The 23,322-nt window shown below is 40.4% G+C and overlaps 1 protein-coding gene across 2 annotated transcripts in view; it reads left to right on the forward strand.

The window, feature by feature from the left end:
* The window catches only part of BICRAL (BRD4 interacting chromatin remodeling complex associated protein like), a 75,503-nt gene that overhangs the window by 2,728 nt on the left and 49,453 nt on the right, over positions 1 to 23,322 (forward strand). The window lies entirely within an intron of this gene.

Genomic DNA, 23,322 nt, shown 5'->3' on the forward strand with positions numbered 1-23,322 from the left:
CTGAGCCGAAGGCAGTCGCTTAACCAACTGAGCCACCCAGGCGCCCCTGGTGCATTATTTAACTCCTGTTTATATCAGTCCTGCAATAATTGGTTTTATTATCTATTTATACCAGAGAAGGAACTAGTGTTCAACCAGATACACAAATTGTTCTAGGTCTTGCCGTTTTAAATGGTAGAATGTGTGTGTGTGTGTTTCCTCAAAACATCTAGTGTGTTAGGCAATCTCAGTTTTAAGCTTCTGGCTTTCAACTTTCCGATGCCCCAACTCCCAATTTTGAAATTCTCTCCAGCACCCCCTAAATCTGACTACGTAGGAGTCTCTTACTCCAGAGCTCTCCAGGTGATTCCACTGTGACAGATACGGAGTTGGAATATCACTGTATTGCACTGTGCTGCTGGCTCTCTTTTGAATTGGAGTGTGAGACTTGAGGCCCATATCGTTTTGAGTTTCAACAGTTATTGCTCATCCTCTCATTTTTTTTCTAGCTGCCGTTTGTCAAATTATTGGAACCATTTTCTTACAGAAAGAAGGTTTACCTAGTCTGAGACTAAAATCTCTACATTTTCCAAAGTATATCTCATTCTGCTGAGAAGTTATAAAACATGCAGGCGTCTAGGTCTAGCTGGGCCATCTAATTTAGTCCAGACAGCTGTGCAACAAAAATAGAATTGAATCTAGGATTGAGATAGAAATTAGGAATAGGGTAGAAAAGATCCTGGGGAGGGGGAGGTGAAATCTAGAGGTAAATCCTTGGAAGAAAGGATTTTTTTTTTTTCAGAATTTTCAATTGTGAAGGTACCTTTTGTCTTTTGGGAAGTAAGATGGTGAAATTATTCTAAACATGAGACCCTTTCAGGAACAGCGTATGCATATAGGACACAGAAGGTCAGGAAGAAACATCCAGAGCAGGTGATGAATAGCTGACCTGACCGAAATAAAAGAGAACCAAGTCAGTGATGTAATCTTTTAATTTCTGTGGAGCAAGAACCATATATACTTACTTTGTGCTTTCCTTTCTTTGTTCTCAAATCACTGTTGTGTTTAGTAATTGCTGGGGGAATGGTTAAAAACTTTGATTTTTGATGCAGATGACAAAATTATATTATCTTTGCATATGTCTACATTTCTCTTTCCTTCCACATTTGAAAAATTTTAAAGGAACAGCTACTGAATACCTGTGTGCAGTCCGTGTCCGGTCTAGATCAGTAGGCAGGTGGAGGTCTAGGCTTTGACTCTCCTGTGTGCTTTTTCTCCCATTGTGTTTCATGATAAATGCCCAAGTAATTATATTCTTTGACTAAAATCCAATGAAGATTGTAAGGAGGGGAAATCTAAAATAAACCTGCTTAAATGGGAGGTATAGGTTCTTTATTTTAAAGTAGCTTTTATTGGGGGCGCCTGGTTGGCTCACTTAGTAGAGCATGCGACTCTTGATCTTGGGGTCGTGAGTTTAAACCCCTCATTGGGTGTAAAGGTTACTTTTTAAATAAATAAATAAACAAATGAAGGAAGGAAAGTAAGTAAGTAAGGAAAGTAAGTAAGTAAGTAACCTTTGGTGGAATTCAAGACAGGCAAGATCTCTGCCTTCATGGAATTTATAGTATAGTGGGGAAGACAGGAAATAAGTTAAACGCCAATAATCAAGATAATTACAGATTAAGAAAAATTGTAAAAAGTTAATAAGTTGGTAGATCTAAAAGAGCGTGGTATGGGGAATGGCTGTCTTGGCTAGTGAGAGTCAGGACGCATCCCTTTGAAGAGATGATATTTGAGCTGAGGCTTGAAACTTAAGCTTGTGCTAGCCATGTGAGAAACTGGGGACTGTGCTAGCCTGTGAAAAATGCAAAGACCTGGAAGGCCCAGAAGGGCATGGGTGTTAGAGAGAGGCAAGAGGAGAATGGAATGAGATGGAAGTTGAGAGATCCTTTGGAGCTTCCTATATTAGGCTGTACCAGGAGTTTGGGGTTTTATTTTATTCAAAATGACAAGCTATTGTAGGGCTTTCATTAGGGCAGTGATTTTTTTTTTTTTTTTAAAGGTCACTGCCGCTCTGTGGAGCAAGGAAGGAAGCCGAGAGGTGAGGGCTAGTGCAGTGGCCAGCTCAAGATTGATGGTATTTTAGGCAAATACAGTGGCAAGGGGGATGGAGCAAAGTGGATGGGGGGTTCCAGATAGGTTATGGAGGTGGAATCAGAAGTATTTACTTAATGAGTTGGCTGTGGAGACAGGGAGGAATCAAGGAAGCCTTCAGGGTTCTCGCCTAAGCCTTGGTGACTGACAGTGCCATTTGCTGGTGGAGAAGACTGGAAGAACAGGTAGGGAGGGGTGGGTAATAAGAGCTCTGTGTGGAACCTGTTGTGTTTTTTAAATACTTGCAAGACATCCAAATGGAATGTCAAGTAGGCAGTGGATAATTAAGATTGGACTGATAGGAGTGGCCTTAAATGGTGGGAGTCACTAGCAATACAGATGGTATGTCATGGAACTGGTTGAGATCATTTATGATCCTAGAAGCCTTAACCTCAAACCATAAAACACTTCCAGTGGCTCAAGGTTGGACAAAAGAGACTGAGAAGGTTTACCCATGAAAGTGAAAGAGTGGATTATTCTTTTCAAGAACGAGGGAATGGTCTCTGCCAAATGCTGCTGAGAACATTGAGGATAGAGAAGTGACCACTAGGATTTGGCAACATGGAGGTGGCTGTTTGACAAGTAGTTTCTGTGGCATATGGGGTTGGAAGCCCAATTGGAATGCACGGGGAATGGGATGAGGTGAACGGAGCCCACTTGTTGGGGAAGTTTTGCTGGAAGGTGAGAAGAGCGAGAGCACAGCAGTGGCTGGAGAGGGAGGTAGGATCAAAGACATGCTTCTTTTTAAATGATGGGGAATAGAAGAGCGTTTTTAAGTAGGCTAATGGGAATATCTAATAGGGAGCGGGAGACTAACACCAAAGAGGTATTACTACCAAAGGTGCAGACTTCTGGAGAAGGTGAGAAGCTATTCAAAACACAAGAGGGTTTGCCTTTGGTGGGAGCCAGACAACTTGCCAAGTAGCAGGAGAGAAGGCAGAGAATATGGGCACAGTGCAAGGACGTGTATGAATTGGGGGTAGAAATCAGGGCTTCACGTTTTATGTTCTCAGTGAAGTCTCAGGCAAGGCCAGCAGTTAAGGAAGGAGGGGTGGGGATGGTTTGAGGTGAGAAGGACTCCTCGCCCTGGACAGCAGGACTGTGAAGTAAGTCACTGGGAAACGAGGTATGATTGCTGCTCACAGGACTGTCTGGCTGTGAATTCAGACATTCGGGTCAGAATTTGAAACCAGTTGATCCAGTTAGTTGAGTGGTTTTCTGCCAGTGACATCCACCTGTTACAAGGGAAGCCAAGAGCAGGCAGGGGATTGGTTTGACCAGGACTGGAGTCTCCCCCGCCAACCCCGGTGTGACAGAAGAGAGAAGATAGGGACCTGAAGGTGGTTGCAGGGGGCAATTAAAATAAGGAACCTTGGAGTGTTCACTGGGTAGGAAAGCAAGAGAAGGGAATGGGGGTGGGGGCCATGAGGTTAATCATGAAGATCATTCTTGGTTAATAAAAAATGAGTTAATGGGTACAGAATCTCAAGGTGAGCTGATGAAAAATCCTGGAGTCGGGTAGTGGCAGCCCCTGCTCAGCAGTGTGAATGGACAGAAGGCCACCGAGCTGTACGCTTAAAGATGGTACATCGGGTATTTTACCCACAATAAAAATGAGTTAATATCGAAACATTATGTGGCAGGTACAGATGTTATTGGCATGCTGCCTTGGACAATTTGCAGAGTACTGTATTTTCTGGGGAAGAAAGTAGCTTTAAAAATCAAATATCAAATTCCTGGGGCTAGGGAGAACATCTCCACTTATCACGGTCCCAATCTTGTGTGTGCAGAACCTAGAGATTCTGGAATGGGACCAAGAAACCTTATACTTTTTCTTTCCCTGTTCACTGACTTGTTCTGACCCTTTAGCATAGCATTTAAAACAAGCCAGGCACTCAATAAAGATTTGCCGACTAGTTTGACAACCCAGGTAGAGTAAAATGATAGGAACCAAAGGGAAAGGTTTTTCAGATAGGTTGAGATCTACAGTGCCTTATATATTCTGATCTCTGTGGGTGATGAGAAAGATTACAGGCAAGGAGGGAGAAAATAAGTACTGGGGAAATCATTTTTTAAAAGTTTTCATTTGTTTTGAGAGAGAGCACATGCACATATGCACAAGGGCAAGGGAGGGGGAAAGAATCTCAAGCAGATGAGCGCAGAGCCTGAGCCTGACTTGGGGCTGGATCTCACGACCCTGAGATCATGATCTGAGCCAAAATGGACTGAGCTACCCAGGCGCCCCATGGAAAATAATCTTGTAAAGATTCAAACAATACCAAGTGGAAGTGTGTAGCACTCCCCTCAACCTCCCTGTCTTCATTCTTGCCTCTGAGTGAGGTCCTCTGTTCCCCAACTTGCCTGTGGAGTAACAGTAATATGAAATTAGAGAAAAGGAGAACAGGGTAGATGATAGGATTCAAAATAGATGTCTGTGGTCTTTACTGAGAAGATAGCAAGCTCATTTGTCAGGGGCAGAGGCAAAAGGCTTTGAGTTTAAGGAGAGGGGAGTAAATTTGTGGAGTGTATCAGATGTGGGGGAAAATGGACAAAAGAAAGGGTACTTGGCTGTCATGAAGCAACATGAATTAAGTAACGCACCAGATCCATCTGCAGGGCATGGTTCTGTGGTCCATAATGTTGTAGAGTAGAAGTGGAAAATACAGTAAGTGAGGGGGCTGGCAGAAAAGGAGGGGTTGTTAAATGAGTGTGGGGAAGTGGAGTGCTGACAGTAAAGGAATGGGATGTGGACTTTAAAGGAAAGCCCTACAATGGAAACTGTATATGGTACCTCGCTTCGTGGGGGTAGGAACCCAGGCTGTGGCTCTGCTGGGGATGGCTTGCCCATTTCTAGTGCAGTTCAGGAGAGCTCAGAGGGTGGTACCCATGTTTGTATAGGAAAGTGGAAGAAAGAGGTTTTGGGGAGAAGCAGCTGGGGGCTTTGATCTCCTTTTTTCTTACCTCCTTTGTGCTTGTGCTCAGGAAAAGATCCTGAGACCTCACTGTACCAGATCTTAAACCCAAGTTCCCCTTCCTCTTAATCCTCATCGACTTTATCTGGTTGTGACTAAATGATAAATTTCTTCTTAATAAAGTTGTAAAGTGGAACATTTTCTGGTTTTGTGGGTTCTTTGGCTGTCTTGCAAACACATTAAACACTTACATTACCTGAAATAAAAACCCTGTATGTGAGAATGTGAGGGAATGAAGTATGAAAAGTATTGTCTTTTTAGGAAAGGCTTATCTCAGTTGAACCAAAATCCAGGATGCTTCCTTGTATCATCAGAAATTATGTTTTATGTATGTCCTGACCTGTAATTGAAACATTTTTACAAGGAAGAAAATGGAGGGAAAGAGAAAAAATATTTGTTAAACCTTAACATTATTTCAGGCCCTAATGGGTGTTTAATATTACTAAATTCTCATAAATAACCCTGGAAGTAGATTTTGTCTCTGTTTTATAGATAGTGAAACAGGTTTACCGAGGATAAATAATTTACCCAAGGTTGCTTTACTAAAGGTCAGAGCCGGGATCTTAATATATACTGTAGATCCATTCATCATACATTTTGCCATTGGTATTAAGCCTGTGTATAAACTTAATCTACAAATGACTGCCTACTGAACATTTTAATATCTTATAATTGGATGACCATTATTTCAATAGGAAGAATAGGGAAAAGTAGTGTTTTTATGGATAAGTAAAAATTGTGATTAAAAAAACCCAAGAGTCTCTTCTGGTGATAGTTAAATTCTAGGTCAAAGCAGTTATTCTCCTTCTGCAGATAATTCAGTTTTTATTTGCATAGTATGGTGAGTCAAACATGGGGACCATTTTAGCTCTATATTTGGTAGCAATCAGAGATTATGAATCATATCTTTCACTTAAAAAAAATCCTAATCAGAAAAGAACACTTAGGACCTAAATTAAAGATGATACGGTACAGCTCAAGTTGTTCCTTTGCTTAGAATGTCAATGCAAGCACAGTAATTAGAAGTACAGATTTGGGGGAGAAAGTATTTAAAAGGCTCAAAGTGTGATTGACTTGAAGGAATTGTTCTTGTAAAGAGGCCATACTGTAGATAGAATGTAAGGGGTATTTAAGTGTGACCAGTAAGATAACATGTCAAAAGTAATTACTTTTTTTTCTTTTTGACTGTACAAGAAAGCTTAGCCCTGAGGGGCCATAGTAGTAAAAGATCATGAAACATTCTCACTGTAGATTTGAGTTCACCAGGGCTGACCTGCAGCTCTTGAGCCTCATGCAGCTCACCCAACAGTTTGAGGTAGTTCTTCATGCCAGGCTGCAAGCACTAACTAGAATTTTCCGCCTCGCCCAATGAGAACCAACGTGTTAGCACTACGTATTAGTGGGAAGCCTCGGTTAGAGAGATGAAGAATTTCAAAATCTTGTGGTAAGTGTCATGTCAGAGAGAATTTCAAAATTTGTTATGCGGACTGTAAATATTTTGACCATAACTAAGGAGTAAGAAGACTGCTATTGTATGTATCAGAATCCACCATCCTTAAAAGTTGCTTGCAGCATATTTCAGCCTTGACTCCTGTTGTAATTTTTTAAAAGATAAATCAGCTTATCTGGTTTCATGGTTAAATTTTTATTTTAGAAAAGTTTAGTGCTCCTAGGAAATTTTTTACAGTGTTAGGGCCACTCCCATCAGTATATTTTTAGCAATAAGTATTAAAGCCCTAAGCATTTCCCCTGAATTTAAAAAAAAGTCATAGTTGTTGAATAAGTTTAGTTTCAGCGCAGTATAACTGATAGTTTTATGAATATAAAATAAATTAGGGTAGTTTATAATTTATTTTTTCAAAAATCATTTCTCAGGGTGCCTGGCTGGCTCAGTCAGTAGAGTATGTGACTTTTGATCTCGGGGTCGTGAGTTCAAGCCCCACACTGGGCGTAGAATTACTTAAAAATAAAACATTTTTTATTATTATTTTTTTAAGATTTTATTTATTTGACAGAGAGACAGCAAGAGAGGGAACACAAGCAGGGGGGGAGCGGGAGAGGGAGAAGCAGGCTTCCCGTGGAGCAGGGAGCCCGATGCAGGGCCCGATCCCAGGACCCTGAGATCATGACCTGAGCTGAAGGCAGATGCTTAACGACTGAGCCACCCAGGTGCCCCCAAAATAAAATATTTTTTTAAAAAAATTTCTCAATAAACAGTAGAACTGGAGAAACCTGTATGCCATTTTGAGAGATTAAATTTAAAATCTTTGTGTTTGGCAAACACGTTTGTTACATACGAAGTTAGAATTCACATCAAAGAAAGTTTTCTAGAGTAAATTTTAGTTTTTTAACTGGAAATAACCTAAGAAGTAGAATACTAGATACATATTTTTTTAATGTGGAGAAATGTCTTAAAATTTAGAAGTAACTCTTTCTATATAGAGACTATTACCCACACACACAAAAAAAATCAGATTTTTTTTTCTCCTGATTACTGAGAGTAAAAGTTATTATTATTATTTTTTTTAAGATTTTGTGTATTTGACAGAAAGAGACACAGCGAGAGAGGGAATACAAGCAGGGGGAGTGGGGGAGGAAGAAGCAGGCTTCCCGCGGAGCAGGGAGCCCAATGCGGGGCATCAATCCCAGGACCCCGGGATCATGACCTGAGCCAAAGGCAGACGCTTAACGACTGAGCCACCCAGGCGCCCCATGAAAGTTATTTTTGTGTGGTTTTGATTTGGAAGTATGTCTTCTAGGATTTAAAATAAAAATGAATGCTGCTATATTTAGATTTAACTCTGGCATTTCCTAGAAGTGCAAAGAAATATATTTAGAAATAGGTCACTTTAGGGGTGTCTGGGTGGCTCAGTCATTAGGTGTCTGCATTCAGCTCAGGTCATGATCCCGGGGTCCTGGGATCGAGCCCCGCTTCGGGCTCCCTGCTCCGTGGGAAGCCTGCTTCTCCCTCTCCCACTCCCCCTGCTTGTGTTCCCTCTCTTGCTGTGTCTCTCTCTGTCAAATAGATAAATAAAATCTTAAAAAAAAAAAAGGAATAGGTCACTTTATTCTTCCTATGTGTATTCTGATTCTCCAGATCTGTAAGAATCTCAGGATTGGAGAGATAAATGGGAGCCCAACCCCTTTTTTCTAGGTGTGATCACACTTAAAAGATGAATATTTACAACTCGATATGTTTGGAGCTGCTTCTATCCATAGACCTCAAGATGGTTTTATTTTCAAATTTTAAAACTCTTTTACTTACTCATCTGACTTTATATGGCACATGATATCCTTGTTATTTTCTGTTATAGCATATATCGTGTAGATAAAACAACCTGAAAGAAATTGTTAAGAATAGTACAAAGAGAGGGGCGCCTGGGTGGCTCAGTGGTTAAGCGACTGCCTTCAGCTCAGGTCATGATCCCAGAGTTCTGGGATCAAGCCCCGCATTGGGCTCCCTGCTTGGCAGGAAGCCTGCTTCTCCCTCTCCCACTCCCCCTGCTTGTGTTCCCTCTCTCGCTGTGTCTCTCTCTGTAAAATAAATAAATAAAATCTTAAAAAAAAAATAATACAAAGAGAAATGAAATTTGGGTAATCATGCTGTTTGGAAAAAAAGGGGGTGGGGAGGACCTTCACATACTTAGATATGTAAAGTTGACATTATGCCATGTGAAACACCTAGTGCACCCATAGAAAATTTGCTTATCTTTTTTTTTTTTTTAAGATTTTATTTATTTATTTGACAGAGAGAGACACAGCAAGAGAGGGAACACAAGCAGGGAGAGTGGGAGAGGGAGAAGCAGGCCTCCTGCGGAGCAGGGAGCCCGATGTGGGGCTCGATCCCAGGACCCTGAGATCATGACCTGAGCTGAAGGCAGACGCTTAACGACTGAGCCACCCAGGCGCCCCCCAAAAATTTGCTTATCTTTTTGATGGTATCTTCCAAGTACTAATGTATTAATGTATATGCCTTTTTTTCATTTGCACAGCCATGTTCAAGTTTTACAGTTAAATTAGACATATAATCAATTAAGAAATTACCATACATGGTGCAGGAGTCTGTTGACAGAGCTTCCCCGCCCACCCTCACAAAGGGAATTGTGCAGGTGCTGCAGTCAAGATGAGGAAGAGATCTGCAGCTAATGTTACAAAGTTGTCTCAACTGGTTTTCAGAAACACACATGTTGTGTATGCAACACAAAATGCACAATATAGAGAGTAGGCTCAAGTGTTCATGGAAGTGAATCCTTCAGTTCTCTAAATACCTCTAAATAATATAAATTTAGATAAATTATTTTATAGAATACATTTTCTTCATTACAGTTAAATACTCCCCAGCTAGAACTTTCTATCATAAGATCAAAAAAATGACATAAAACCTATTTGACATTAACCTTTTATTTTTGTCACGTTACATAATTTCCCAACTCATAATTCTCATTTAAAATATATTCTGTGTTTCAGATTGCCTAACTGAAAACATTACCTTGAGCTTGACTCTCAAGAATGTCTTCAGTGTCTTCAGGTTATAAGATGCTGTGAAAGTCACAAAGCAAATATTTTCCTTTCAGAGCATGACATGGATTTGTTATAGTGTGTGTGTGCGTGCGTATAAAATACTTATATCCTTTTTCTTATACTGCTTTCCAGAATGTTATTTTTCTAAAGGAAATGTCAAAAAGGAATCTTTTGAAAAAATATTCCTGTATCTACTCTGAAAGAAAAAGGCACTGCACTGATAATTCATCATCAAATATTTGCTAAATGCTAATTTTGTACAGGGCACTTAGAGGTTATAGGAACACATAGTCTAGCTAGGTGAATAGTAGGTGCACACAAAAGAAGACACAGCAGTGTATGGTAAGTGCCAAGCGAGTGGTACAAGTGAGAGCAAAGGAGAGCCTTTGAAGTGTGTGAGAGCATCCACGCATTCATTCATTCAGCAATTATTGAGATCCTAATTTGGGCCAGGTGCCATTCTGGGCTCCCAGATCCCTCAGTGAACAAAAGACCAAGGCCCTGCTCTCATGGGAAGACAGACAATAAACCCAGGTAAACACTGTAGTAAGTTATAAGAGAGAAAATAAGGCAAGATAAGGAAAATGTAGAGTGCTGGGGAATGGGAAGGTGGTCATGATAGGTCATGGATCATCTAAGCAGACTTGAAGTAAGGGGCAAGCCTGCAGATAGCCAAAGGAACAGCATTCCAGACAGAGAGCAGCCAGTGCAAAGGGCCTGAGACATGAGCATCCCTGGTGAATTCAGGGCATGGGAAGTCAGCAAGGGATAGAATTAGAGGGAGGGCAGAGGGGTTGGGGGGCAGAGAGAGCATTGCAGGTATTCACGGTTGAACGTAGAAAAGGACTTTGTTTTTTACAGTGAAGAAAGTGGGGATTCATTGGAGGATTTTGGCTTATGTTTTATTTTATTGTTTTTTTAAAGATTTATTTATTTTAGAGAGAGAGTGCACACGAGCATGGGTTGGGGCAAAGGGAGAGGGAGATAGAGAAACCTTAGTGGACTCTGCACTGAGCTCGGAGCCTGATGCGGAGCCTGATCCCACGATCCTGAGCCAAAACCAAGAGTCGGACACTTAATGGTCTGTACCACCCAAGGGCCCCTTGGCTTATGTTTTAAAGGGATTACTCAGGAGGGTGGGATGAGAATAGATTGCAGGGGGTAAAAGAATGGAAGCAGAGAGACCAGGTGGGATATGGTGATGGCTTGGATTAGGAAGATGGCAGTGGCGGTGGTACGTGGTGGGATTCTGGATCTATTTTGGAAGTGGAGCCAAGAGGCGTTCTTGCTGGCTGTGGAGCATAAGAGAGTGAGCGGTCAAGGGTTACATACAGGAGATGGAATTTGAACTGGAGCCTGGAGGAATTTGTTGACCATGAAAAGCTGGCATAAGCAGAGGAATTTAGGTGGGCAAGAACCAAATTAGGTGAGAAGTGTAAGAAAGGGGCAGGACAGTGAGGAAAGCTCTTTGATGGAATGAGAAGTTTGTAAAAGGAGAAAAGAAAGAGGGGGGGGAAAGGCAGGCTGGGAAGGGACTTTGGGATCAGTTTGTGAAATGCACTAAATGCGAAGTCAAAGTATATGAAGTTTTTTTTCTCTTACATGTTAAAAAATCATAAAAGTTTTCAAACAGGGCAGTGATGCGACTTAGAAAGAAGCACTGTAGTTAATAATAGCTTTGGTACCAGACAGATCGGGGTTCCACCCCTTGCTCTTTTCATTTCTGTGCTGTCTTTGAGTAAATTACATAACCTCCCTGAGGGAATGTGCCCAGTTTCTCCCTCTGGATTGAGAATTTACCATTCTGAGGAAGTTTGTAAGGGTCAAGTGAGATCATGCATATAAAGATTTACATAGTGCCTGACGCACGTGGGTCTCAGCTATCACTGCTGTTGAAAATTATTATTGCTATAAAAAGTAACATTAAAGCAGTATTTCATTGCACGTGTCTACTAACAGTGAATGAATGTTTCCTTTAGGAAATGAAATGGACTTTTTATCTAAAGTGAATTATTCCTGTCAGCCAGTATTTCCTTCTAAGACTGGGCATTGCTCCTTGAAATTCCTATTAGTTGTCCAGTAGTGTACTTTTATCAGAACAGCAGGGGATGTAATGCAGAGTTTACCTGAAACACTTAGAGATCAAATCTAACAGATTCCCATCTTGGTATTCCCAGTTTAGTGCAGAAAAGCCTCTGAGAAATTTAGCAGCAGAAACCTGATGTCACTTTAATACCCAGTTGTCAGGGCGCCTGGGTGGCTCAGTCGTTAAGCGTCTGCCTTCGGCTTGGGTCATGATCCCAGGGTCCTGGGATCGAGCCCCACATCGGACTCCCTGCTCCACGGGGAGCCTGCTTCTCCCTCTCCCACTCCCCTTGCTTGTGTTCCCTCTCTCGCTGTGTCTCTGTCAAATAAATAAATAAAATCTTAAAAAAAATAAAATAAAACCCAGTTGCCAAAAGTTAAGGTCCTGCTGAATGCTATTCTGCAGAACACAGATTTAGAAAATGCTGAGAAAGTGAAAAAAAGCATATGGGCTTTGATTTCATTTACATATCAAAATATACCTTACATGTAAAAATGTAGTAAAGAAAAAGACTAAAAAAGCATGTTCCATGGTATCAGCTCAGGATGCCATAACAAAATAGCATAGACTTACGGGTGGCTTAAATAACCGAAATTTATTTTCTCCCAGTTCTAGAGGCTGGGTAGTCCAAGATCCAGGTCCTGGCCAATTTGGTTGCTGGGCAGGGCCTGCTTCCTCGTTTGCAGACAGCTGTTTTCTCTCTGTGTCCTCATGTGAGTGCTGGTGTCTCTTCCTCTTATAAAAGCACCAGCCTTGGGGCGCCTGGGTGGCTCCGTCAGTTAAGCGTCTGATTCTTGATTTCGGCTCAGGTGATGATCTTAGGGTCCTGGGATCGAGCCCCGTGTTGGGCTCCGCACTTGGCAGGGAGTCTGCTTAAGATTCTTTCTCCCTCAGCCCCTCCCCCGCGACCTCCTCTCCCTCCCTCTCTCTTTTTTTTTTTTTTTAAGATTTTATTTATTTGACACAGAGAGAGGGAGCATAAGCAGGGGGAGCGGCAGGCAGAGGCAGACAGAGAAGCAGGCTCCCCGCTGAGCAGGGAGCCCCGATGTGGGGCTCGATCCCAGGACCCCGGGATCATGACCTGTGCCGAAGGCAGACGTTCAACCAACTGAGCCACCCAGGCATCCCTCTCCCTCCCTCTCTTAAAAAAAAAAAAAAGAGTACCAGCCTTATCCTACTGGGGCCCTGCCATTATGACCTCATTTAACCGCAATTACCTCCTAAAGACCCTGTCTACAAATCCAGTCATACTGGGGGTTAGGGTTTCAAACATGAGCTTTGGGAGGGGCACAGTTCAGTCCATAGCAGTCACCTCTAGGCAGTGGAATCATAGTGATCTTCATTTTCCTCTTTTTACACTTCCGTACTTTCCAAACTTTCTGTGGTCATAGGGATTGAGTGAAACTAGATTCTATTTCTAGATTCCATTTATATGAGGTACCCAGAGGAGTCAGATTCATAGAGACAGAAAGTACAGTGATCGTTGCCAGGGGCCAGGGGAAGATCAGAATGGAGAATTAGTGTTGAATGTGTACAGAGTTTCAGATTTTCCAGATGAAGACTTCTGGAGATGGATGGTGGAGACAGTTGCACAACAATGTGAATGTACTTAATACCACTGAACTGTACACTTAAAAATAGTTAAGGTGCGGGCGCCTGGGTGACTTAGTCAGTTAAGCGTCTGCCTTCGGTTCAGGTCATGATCCCAGAGTCCTGGGATGGAGTTCCACGTCAGGCTCCCTGGTCATCAGGGAGTATGCCTCTCCCTCTCCCTCTGCCCCTCCCCCTCTCCTCCCTCATGCTTGCTCCGTCTCTCTCTCTCTCAAATAAATTAAAATCTTTTTTTTTTTAAGATTTTATTTATTTATTTGAGAGAGTGAGCACGAGAGTGGGGAGCGGGAGAGGGAGAAGCAGACTCCCTGCTGAGCAGGGAGCCCGATGCGGGACTCGATCCCGGGACTCCAGGATCATGACCTGAGCTGAAGGCAGTCACCCAACCAACTGAGCCACCCAGGTGCCCTAAATTAAAATCTTTTGAAAAAATCGTTAAGATGGTAGATTTTATGTTATGTGTACTTTTTACACACACACACACACACACATATATTCCCAAGACCCTCCATCAGAAAAAAAACCAAAAAACTTCTAAAAAAATAGACAGCTTTTAGAGTTAAAGAGATGGTTAAGTACTAGTTCTGTGTTGACCTAGTGGTTCTCAAACTTGAGTACACATCAGAATTACGCAGACAGCTTGTTTGTCACTCCCTGAGTTCCCGATCCAGTAGGTCTGGGATGGGCTGAGAATTTGCATTTTTAACAAGCCCCCAGGTGGTTGAGAACCACTGGCTAAGAGCAAGTCTTTGTTCCTGGTTTATAAAAATGGAGCTATGAGTCAGATGTGAGGCTTCTGTGAGGATACTGATCCAGAAGCTCTCAGCATCAGCTTTAGTTTCTTTTTAACAAATCATTTGCTTGCTTTTATTTTCAAATAATTTATTTTTGGATTTTTCCCCAATGGAATAATTATGGTCATTTTACACAAACAGAAAGAGATAACTTATTTTTATTTTACTTTATTTTTTTAGTAAGCTCTAAGTGGGGCTTGAACTCACAACCCCAGAGATCAAGAGTCACATGCTCTACCCATTGAGCGAGAAATAACTTATTTTTAGAAACATATATTAAAGTATTTAAATATGTGACAGGCATGTAACATTAACTTTGTTTCTTAGATTAGGATTATTTCAGTCCAGTGACTAGACTAGGGTTGTCTATTTAATGATCAACTTTTTTCTTATTTCAGACTAAATCTGCACATGTACGTATGGCGGGCAGGGTTATATTCTGGTGAAAATAAGGGTTATGGCAACTCCCCTCCCTCCATTCCCTTCTGTAAAAAAAAACTACAAAACCTCTGGGACACCTTATGTAAATAACTAGGGTAAATATTATTCATACCACTTTAGCTGTTCTTAATTCTCAAAGATTTCCACCTTGTGGCTATCCATAAGAGCTAACAAGGGGAAAGTGACACCCTAACCCAGTGTTGTACTGACACTAAATTCTGTAAACATCTCTAGGCCTGGACTATCCAATATCATGGCCACTAGCACTTGAAATGTGACTAGCACCAGTTGGGATATGCTCGAAGTGTAAAGCTCACACCAGATTTTAAAGACTTTGTATGAAAAAAAGGATGTAAACTATCTCATTAGGTTTATACTAATTACATGTTGAAATGATTAAATAAATATTAAAATATTAAATTAATATATTTATATTAATATTTTCCATTTAGTTCAAAATATTGTTTGGATATTCTGGACTAAATAAAATATATTAAGATTAATTACACTTAAAAAGTTTTGGCTACGGGGCGCCTGGGTGGCTCAGTCGTTAAGCGTCTGCCTTCTGCTCAGGTCATGATCCCGGGGTCCTGGGATTGAGCCCCGCATCGGGCTCCCCGTTCGGTGGGAAGCCTGCTTCTCCCTCTCCCACTCCCCCTGCTTGTGTTCCCTCTCTCGCTGTGTCTCTCTCTGTAAAATAAATAAAATCTTAAAAAAAAAAAAAAAGTTTTGGCTACTAGGAAATTTTAAATCAGATATGTGGCTCTCACTGACACATTTCTGTTGGACAGCTGAGCTACTCTAGACCTAGGAGTTTAGAAGTGTTGGGGGTGGAGTTGGGGGAGAAAGGAGGGCTCTGTGGCAAAGTCAACATATGAAACTGAGTTTTAAAGAGCAAGAGGTCTGATATGCATTATGAATTACCAAGAAATATATATAATACTTAGCATTTCCCAAAGTAGTTTCATTATGGAACCCTGCCATCCTTTTTTGTTTAAAGAACTCCTTTACCTGCAGTCCTACATGGCAAAGACTGTAAAATGCTACTCTGAGCCCGTGTTCCCGAAGCTCCTTTCTACAGGCCAGTGCCAATATATTTCTCCCTACTCATGCATACCTTTTTATAGTGATCAGTTTAAAATAATATGCTTCACTTTTCTCAGCAAAAATACCATATAACTAGTTGATTTAAAATTGTAGAATTTTAATTGATGGGATAGTGAGGTTTTTTGCTGTGGGAGAAAATGTTTTAAGATTCTCAATTGCTATCTTTTGGCATGGGAAACATTTCTAGAAATCAAACCTTCCAAAAATCATGATTCCACCCACAGAGATGAGAAGCAGCACAAGCTTGGGAATTAGAGATTTGAGTTCAGACCTCTATCTTGCTACTTACAGACTCTGCCATGTTGGACAAGCATCTTACATTCTCTGTAAAAATTGGGGTAATAGTGCATACCTGCCAGAATTGTGTTGGAAGGGTTAGAACTGTGTGATGTGCCTGGCAGAGGGAAGGCACTGAGTAAATGTTAGCTATTACAATTTTTTTTAAAGATTTTGTTTATTTGAGGGAGTGAGCAAGCTAGAGAGAGCACGAGTGGGGGAGGAGCAGAGGGAGAAGCAGACTCCCTGCTGAGCAAGGAGCCTGACATGAGGCTCAATCCCGGGACCCTGGGATCATGACCTGAGCCAAAGGCAGACATTGAACTGACTGAGCCACCCAGGCTGCCCCTGCTATTACAATTTTTATTACCTCATGTGCCTTGGGATATTAATTAATAGTAAAAGGGGCTTAATATTACTGTAAATATCCATACTAGTATATGTTTATTTTCATGCATACTGTTAATGCTTTCTGTAGTTTGGAAAGTTATTTCAGATGTAGGTCTTGCCTTTCTAATAAGATTATCAGCTACTTGAGAGCTGGGACATATTATTATATTTGTTTAACCCTCTAGGACAAGGCTTACCTAATAAATAAATAATCATTGAATCCAGGCCTCATTATCATTAGTATGATAAATTATAATGGTACTGCTTAATATACCATGCTATATTATTGTGCTTTCTTAAAAAAAAATTATATGGATGTTAAGAGAATCATTAACAGAAGTTGCAAGCTATTATTAGAAGTTTAAGAAAAAGGGCACCTGGGTGGCTCAGTTGGTTAAGCCACTGCCTTCGGCTCAGGGTCATGATCCTGGAGTCCCGGGATCGAGTCCCGCATCGGGCTCCCTGCTTGGCAGGGAGTCTGCTGCTCCCTCTGACCCTCCCCCCTCTCATGCTCTCTCTCTCTGTCTCATTCTCTCTCTCAAATAAATAAATCTTTAAAAAAAAAAAGTTTAAGAAAAAGTTGAATAATGACAAACCTTCCTAGAGAAATAATTTTACTCAGTGAGGCAAAATCTAAGAACTTAAATATTTAGAGAGGGAAATAGGGTGTTCTTTAGGCAAGACTGTGAAGACATAATGAAGCAAGAAAAAATTATTCTAATTTGTCCAAAAGAATGTCCTTTATAATGGCAAGAATGGAGCTGTGGTTCTGTCCTATCTTTTTTTACTAAAGTATAACTGACAGTGTTACATTAGTTTCAGGTGCACAACACAGTGATTCAACAACTCTATTCATTATGCTGTGTTCATCACAAGCGTAGCTACCATTCATCACCAGCCAACACTATTACAATCCCACTGACTGTATTCCTGATGCTGTACCTTTTACTCCCGAGACTTATTCCTGTATCTCCCACTTCCCTTCACCCATCCTGCCCGTCCCCCCCAGTCACGCCCCTCTGGCACCCACCAGTTTGTTCTCCGTATTTATGGGTCTGTTGCTGGTTTTTTGTTTATTCGTTTGCTTTTTTAGATTCCACATATAAGTGAAATCATATGGTATTTTTCTTTGTCTGACGTTACTTAGCATACTACCTTCTAGGTTCATCCATGTTGTTGTCACAAATGGCAAGATCTCAGTAATATTGTCAAATGTGCACACGTGTGCACGTGTGTGTGTCTGTTTATATATCACATCATCATTCATCTATCAGTGAGCATTTAGATTGCTTCCATGTCTTGGTTATTGCAGATAATGCTGCAGTAAACATAGGTATGTTCTCATTTTCTTTGGGTAGTGGGTTGTATGGTATTTCTATTTTTACTTTTTTGAGGAACCTCTGTACTATTTTCTGTAGTGGTTGTACCAGTTCACATTCCCACAAACAGTTCGTGAGAGTTCCCTTTTCCCCACCTGCCAACACTTGTTATTTCTTGTCTGTTTTTATACTAGCCATTCTGGCTGGTTCGAAGTGATACCTCATTGTGATTATGATTTGCATTTGCCTGATGATCAGTGATGTTGAGGATCTTTTCATGTGTCTGTTGGCAAGCTGTATGTTTTCTTTGGAAAAATGTCTGTTTGGATGGGCCTGTCCTATTTTAAATGACCCAGAAGTGATATAAGATATGGTCAACCTAAATGAAAAGTTTTTATCTCTTTCCTGAGGAAAAGGGTTGTGTTGTAGGCACAGATATCTCGAAGATGGAACTGGGTTCTAAATCATTAGACAGTTTCTCCTAACATTCAGTTCTTGCACATGTGACTGCCACCTTGAGAATGATGTGGTTTTGTTTTGTTTTGTTTTGTTTAATATTTTATTTCATATTTGACAGAGAGAGAGCACACAAGCAGGGGGAGAGGCAGAGAGAGAAACAGGCTCCCGCTGAGCAGGGAGCCCGATGCGGGGCTGGATCCCAGGACCCTGGGATCATGACCCGAGCCAAAGGCAGACGCTTAACTGCCTGAGCCACCCAGGCACCCGAGAATGATGTGGTTTTAAGTAAATAATAATAATAATTAATTATTATTATTTTATTATTTAAGGACAATTATTAAAATTATTATTATTATTATTATTATTAACCATAGTGAGTTGTCCTTAAGAGTAAATTTAGTCTTTTATTCTTAGACCACTAAAGGCTGTCTATAAGTTACCTGATTCCCTTATTTGAGGGTTCAGTAATCTATAGCTGTATAGCCTAGAAGTGAGTATAGAGAAAGGTGTTAATTCAGATGTCATTCAGTTCCAAGCACTCATATAAAAACTAGAAAAGTATGTGATTTATTTATATACCTGTCTTCCACTCTGGATGTTTGGGAGAATGAAGATGTGAATTTTGACTAAGCTTTCCAGAAGATTGTTACATATTTATCAGATGAAATTTGCCTTTGTGTCTCACTCTGGTCCAAGGCTGAGAATTTGATGAGCTTTTCCAGTGCAGTTTTAGGCTTTTTAAGTTATAAAATGTATTTCTGTTGTTCTCCACTGAGCATACAAAATATTAGCTTTACTTGATCTTTCTTACCCAGGAGTTTTTTGATAACTTTGGTGATACTGAAGAGTGTCCTTTCTGCACTGTTGAATCAACAGCTTACTGCTACCATCCTGTGTATCTGGCAGCACCTTCAGCATCTTTGCATTGCAAAAATTACACCAAACAGTGTTTAAAATAACCAGTCCGGGGTCGCCTGGGTGGCTCAGTCGTTAAGCGTCTGCCTTCGGCTCAGGTCATGATCCCAGGGTCTTGGGATCGAGCCCCGCATCGGGCTCCCTGCTCGGCGGGAAGCCTGCTTCTCCCTCTCCCACTCCCCCTGCTTGTGTTCCCTCTCTCGCTGTGTCTCTCTCTGTCAAATAAATAAATAAAATCTTTAAAAAAAAAAAAAAAAGAAAAGAAAAGAAATAACCAGTCCGTGCTTAGCAAGCATAAAAATAGCTTGTGGATTATATTCAGATGTTTAGAATCCCATTGTTTGTTATTGGATTGAGTTTATTCACTTCTCATGTTGAACAACGGCCCTGGGCCCTAGCAATGTGCAAGGGCCCTATGGACTGACCCCTAACAGATCTGTGGATAGAATCGTGGGGAGGGTACACCATGAACTTGGATATGAAAAAAATTGCACGTTATTTTCTTTAGACTCCAGTGAAATTTATCATTTCCTAAATCTGTGAATGAAGGCCACAGACCATAGTGGTATTAACAGTGCCTGGGAGGGGCGCCTGGGTGGCTCAGTCGTTAAGCATTTGCCTTCAGCTCAGGTCATGATCTCAGGGTCCTGGGATCGAGCCCCGCATCGGGCTCCCTGCTCCGCGGGAGGCCTGCTTCTCCCTCTCCCACTCCCCCTGCTTGTGTTCCCTCTCTCGCTGTGTCTCTCTTTGTCAAATAAATAAATAAAATCTTTAAAAAAAAAAAAAAACAACAGTGCCTGGGAATTTGTTACTAGTAGAAATATTTTTTTATCCCCTTACGTTTGCAGATATCTGGAAAGATTACTGTCTTCTATTCTAAATGACAGTAGTTACTAGACTCACCACTAAATCTTGTATATGAACACACTGACGAAGAATCACATATACAACGCTATCATAATTTTTAAATACTTTCTATAAATGTATTTTTTATTTTTTAATAAATGTATTTTTAAAAATCCTACATGTATTATGCACCTTGAAATATTACTCTGCAAAGGGACCCATAGGCTTCACAGACAGCCAAAGGCACACAAAGGGTCAAGAACCCTCCTCCTTCCTTTGGGAGATTTCTTCCCACAGCCACATCTGGTGCCTGTCAGGAGTTGTGGGGTAAACTGCCTCAACTTCTCTCATCCCTTTGCTTACTGGGGTTAATTTTAACTGATGAGCCACGGGTCCTTCATCTCACTTCAGTGAGCATCTGTCCTAAAATTGTCAGCTTGGAGAATGCTTTTCCAGAAATAAAAGGGTTTTTTGATCATGGATCTACAACTAGTGATGGTCTTTTTTTTTTTGTAAGAATATTCATATATGCTTTATTTTTTATTGTTTTTATTTAAAAAAATTTTTCATAACAAAGTTTTCCCTTTTAGCCATTTTACGTACAGTTCTGTGGCATTAAGACATTCACAATATTGTGCAACTTTCACCACCATCCTTCTCCAGAACTTTCTCATCTTCTCCAACTGAAACTCTGTTCCTTATGGTCTTTTGATAGGAGTAGGTAAAAATATAAATTCTCTTCACATGGCATTTCTTAGGGTTTACAAAAGATTTTACAGCAGATAGAAGTTTATGTCTCTCTCTCTTTTTTTAAGATTTTATTTATTTATTTGACAGAGAGATGAGAGACAACGAGAGACGGAACATAAGCAGGGGCAGAGGGAGAGGGAGAAGCAGGCTCCCTGCTGAACAGGGAGCCCGACGTGGGGCTGGGATTCCAGGACCCTGGGATCATGACCTGAGCCGAAGGCAGATGTTTAACCGACTGAGCCACCCAGGCACCCTGAAGTTTATGTCTCTTAAATGGAATATAGAAAGATGAGATTAATTCAACTTTAAAATTTTTGTAGAAACTGAAATCTTGTTTGGAATAATATGCTACATGTATATTCATATTCTTTCTTACATCATTTTTTAAAAATATTTCTTCATTTTGGGTTTTTTTAATTATTTTTTTAAATTAGGCTCCATACCCAACATGGAGCTTAAACTCGGGATCCTGAGATCAGGAGTCACACGCTCTACTGACTGAGTCAGCCAAGTGCCCCTTAAATCATTTTTAAGCTTAAAAATGTTTCTCTCATTTTCTTCTCCTTAAATAATTGCTTTTGTGCACACATCTTCCTTGTGAGTCCACTTTTACAAGAGGGGACCCTGGACATCTCTTGCTTGGTACCATCGTTGACTTCGTAAAATGGAATTTTGTTGTTAATATTGTTAGTTGTTTTTATAGGGCTTGTTTTTCTTGGAACATACCATAAAACCAAAATATTTTGAATGTTACTCATTGAGAGAGAGCAGTGAGAGTCAAGAGTTTGCATAATAACTTTAACCAGATTACTAATAAATATTTTTTGCTTATAACTACTGCCCCTTCAAAGTATCTTTTAAAAGCAGTCGTATACATAGGGACAATAATACATACAAACTACATTGACGGATAGCAATAGTGTCCTATTATATTTGAGGAAATATAGAGAAAGATTCATTAGTTTTTATTTTAATAGCTTAATTATTACCACACTGTTTTTTAGTGAATTCTTGACGGTGGGATGGGAAAGCAAACAGCTGTCCCTTTTACTCTTTGCTGTGACTGGTACTGTATAATAATACCCGTTGTTTTCAAAAGTAGAAAAAGTCACATTGGTAGGGTTTTTGCTTTTACTTCATTTAAAATGTTCTCTGGGGGCGCCTGGGTGGCTCAGATGGTTAAGTGTCTGCCTTCGGCTCAGGTCATGATCTCAGGGTCCTGGGATCGAGTCCCGCATCGGGTTCCCTGCTCAGTGCAGAGCCTGCTTCTCCCTCTCCCTTTGCCATTCCCTCTGCTTGTGCTCTTCTATCTCTCTGTCAAATAAATAAATAAAATCTTTTTAAAAAACAAAAGAAAAATAAAATGTTCTCTGGAAGAAATCCCCTTTCCCTGAGGAAGAACACAAATGACTTAGATACATTTCCATTTCATTTAAAAAAAGATTTCAGATTTTTCTGAATAAAACTAAAGTCAGGGAAAAATATCAGCGCAGTTTCTGTTTACTATTCAGGTATTTTGTTTTTATGAAGAGGATGCAAGTATGACTTGCTTTTGGTGCTTCTAGTTTTTAATTCCTATTCCTAAAAGTTTTGCTAATGTGTTTTTGGTTGTCATCTTTATGGGTGGTTAGTTTCAACATTGGCATTGCTTCCTCTCCCTAGGTCAGAGTGTCGTTGGAGCTAAGTCCCTAAATGACCGTTTTTAGTGGAAGGAAGTAATAAATGTGGCAATCGATGATTAAAACAGAAACTCACCTTTTATTTGGAAGTAAAATACAAGAATTCTTTAACTGAAATAGTGTAACCAGAGAGAACTGGCTCATCTTTTTAATACATACTATTCTATGTACTGAAGTACTGTGATTTATCACAAAGATAGTTTCAATTTCATTTTATTTAATATTTAATAGCAATCAGGATAGCAGCATTTCTTTGTATCATTTGTCAATCATTTCCTGTATATTGTTTTCCATAGTCATCAAAATGTTCAGTCACTCTTAAAATGCAGTAAATTATAAAAACGTTTTTGGCAGGGCATCTGTTTTTTTCCTACATTATAGAGTAGTTTTTCTTTCCTGTAAAGTCCAGTGTTGGTGCCCTCACAAAGCCATACATGGCTGTAGCAGAGACTATTTGACTTAGACTTTTACGGAACGCAACTGTTATTAATATAATAAATTACTGTGCTAAAGATTTGGGGACTCCAAGGGATTATTTTATATTTATGTTTAGTACATAAATCCCTGTTTGAGGGAGGTGTATTTAATACTAAATAGATCATTATGGGAGGATACGCAATCTTTTGCCCTATGAATCTTAGAAAATGACACTTCCTTATGCCTCAGGGATGGAGTCATTTGATCTGGAGCAGAGATGGGGAGTCAGTTGACTTCTCATGGCTTTTTCTTCCCAGCAGGAATGCCAGGCTAGATGCATAAGGGCCCAGCATAAGCCTGCAGGTCCTGGGCAATGGACGCCCAGCCCTGCATCCCAAATCCTGTGCATTATGATGTGAAAAAGTGCTCGTGTGTAGCCTAGCTGCCTATTTTTGGAAACTAAATAATAAGGAACTGACATCACCCTTAGAAAAGTTAGACCAAAATCTTAGTAAAGTAATTCAATAGAGTAAAAGACATTTACTAGGCACATTTATAGCAGGCGTTGCACTAAACTCTAATAATACAAAGATGGAAAGAAACTGC

This window comes from Mirounga leonina, unplaced genomic scaffold (assembly GCF_011800145.1).
Source record: "Mirounga leonina isolate KUSES-001 unplaced genomic scaffold, KU_Mleo_1.0 Mir_53, whole genome shotgun sequence".
NCBI lineage: Eukaryota > Metazoa > Chordata > Mammalia > Carnivora > Phocidae > Mirounga > Mirounga leonina.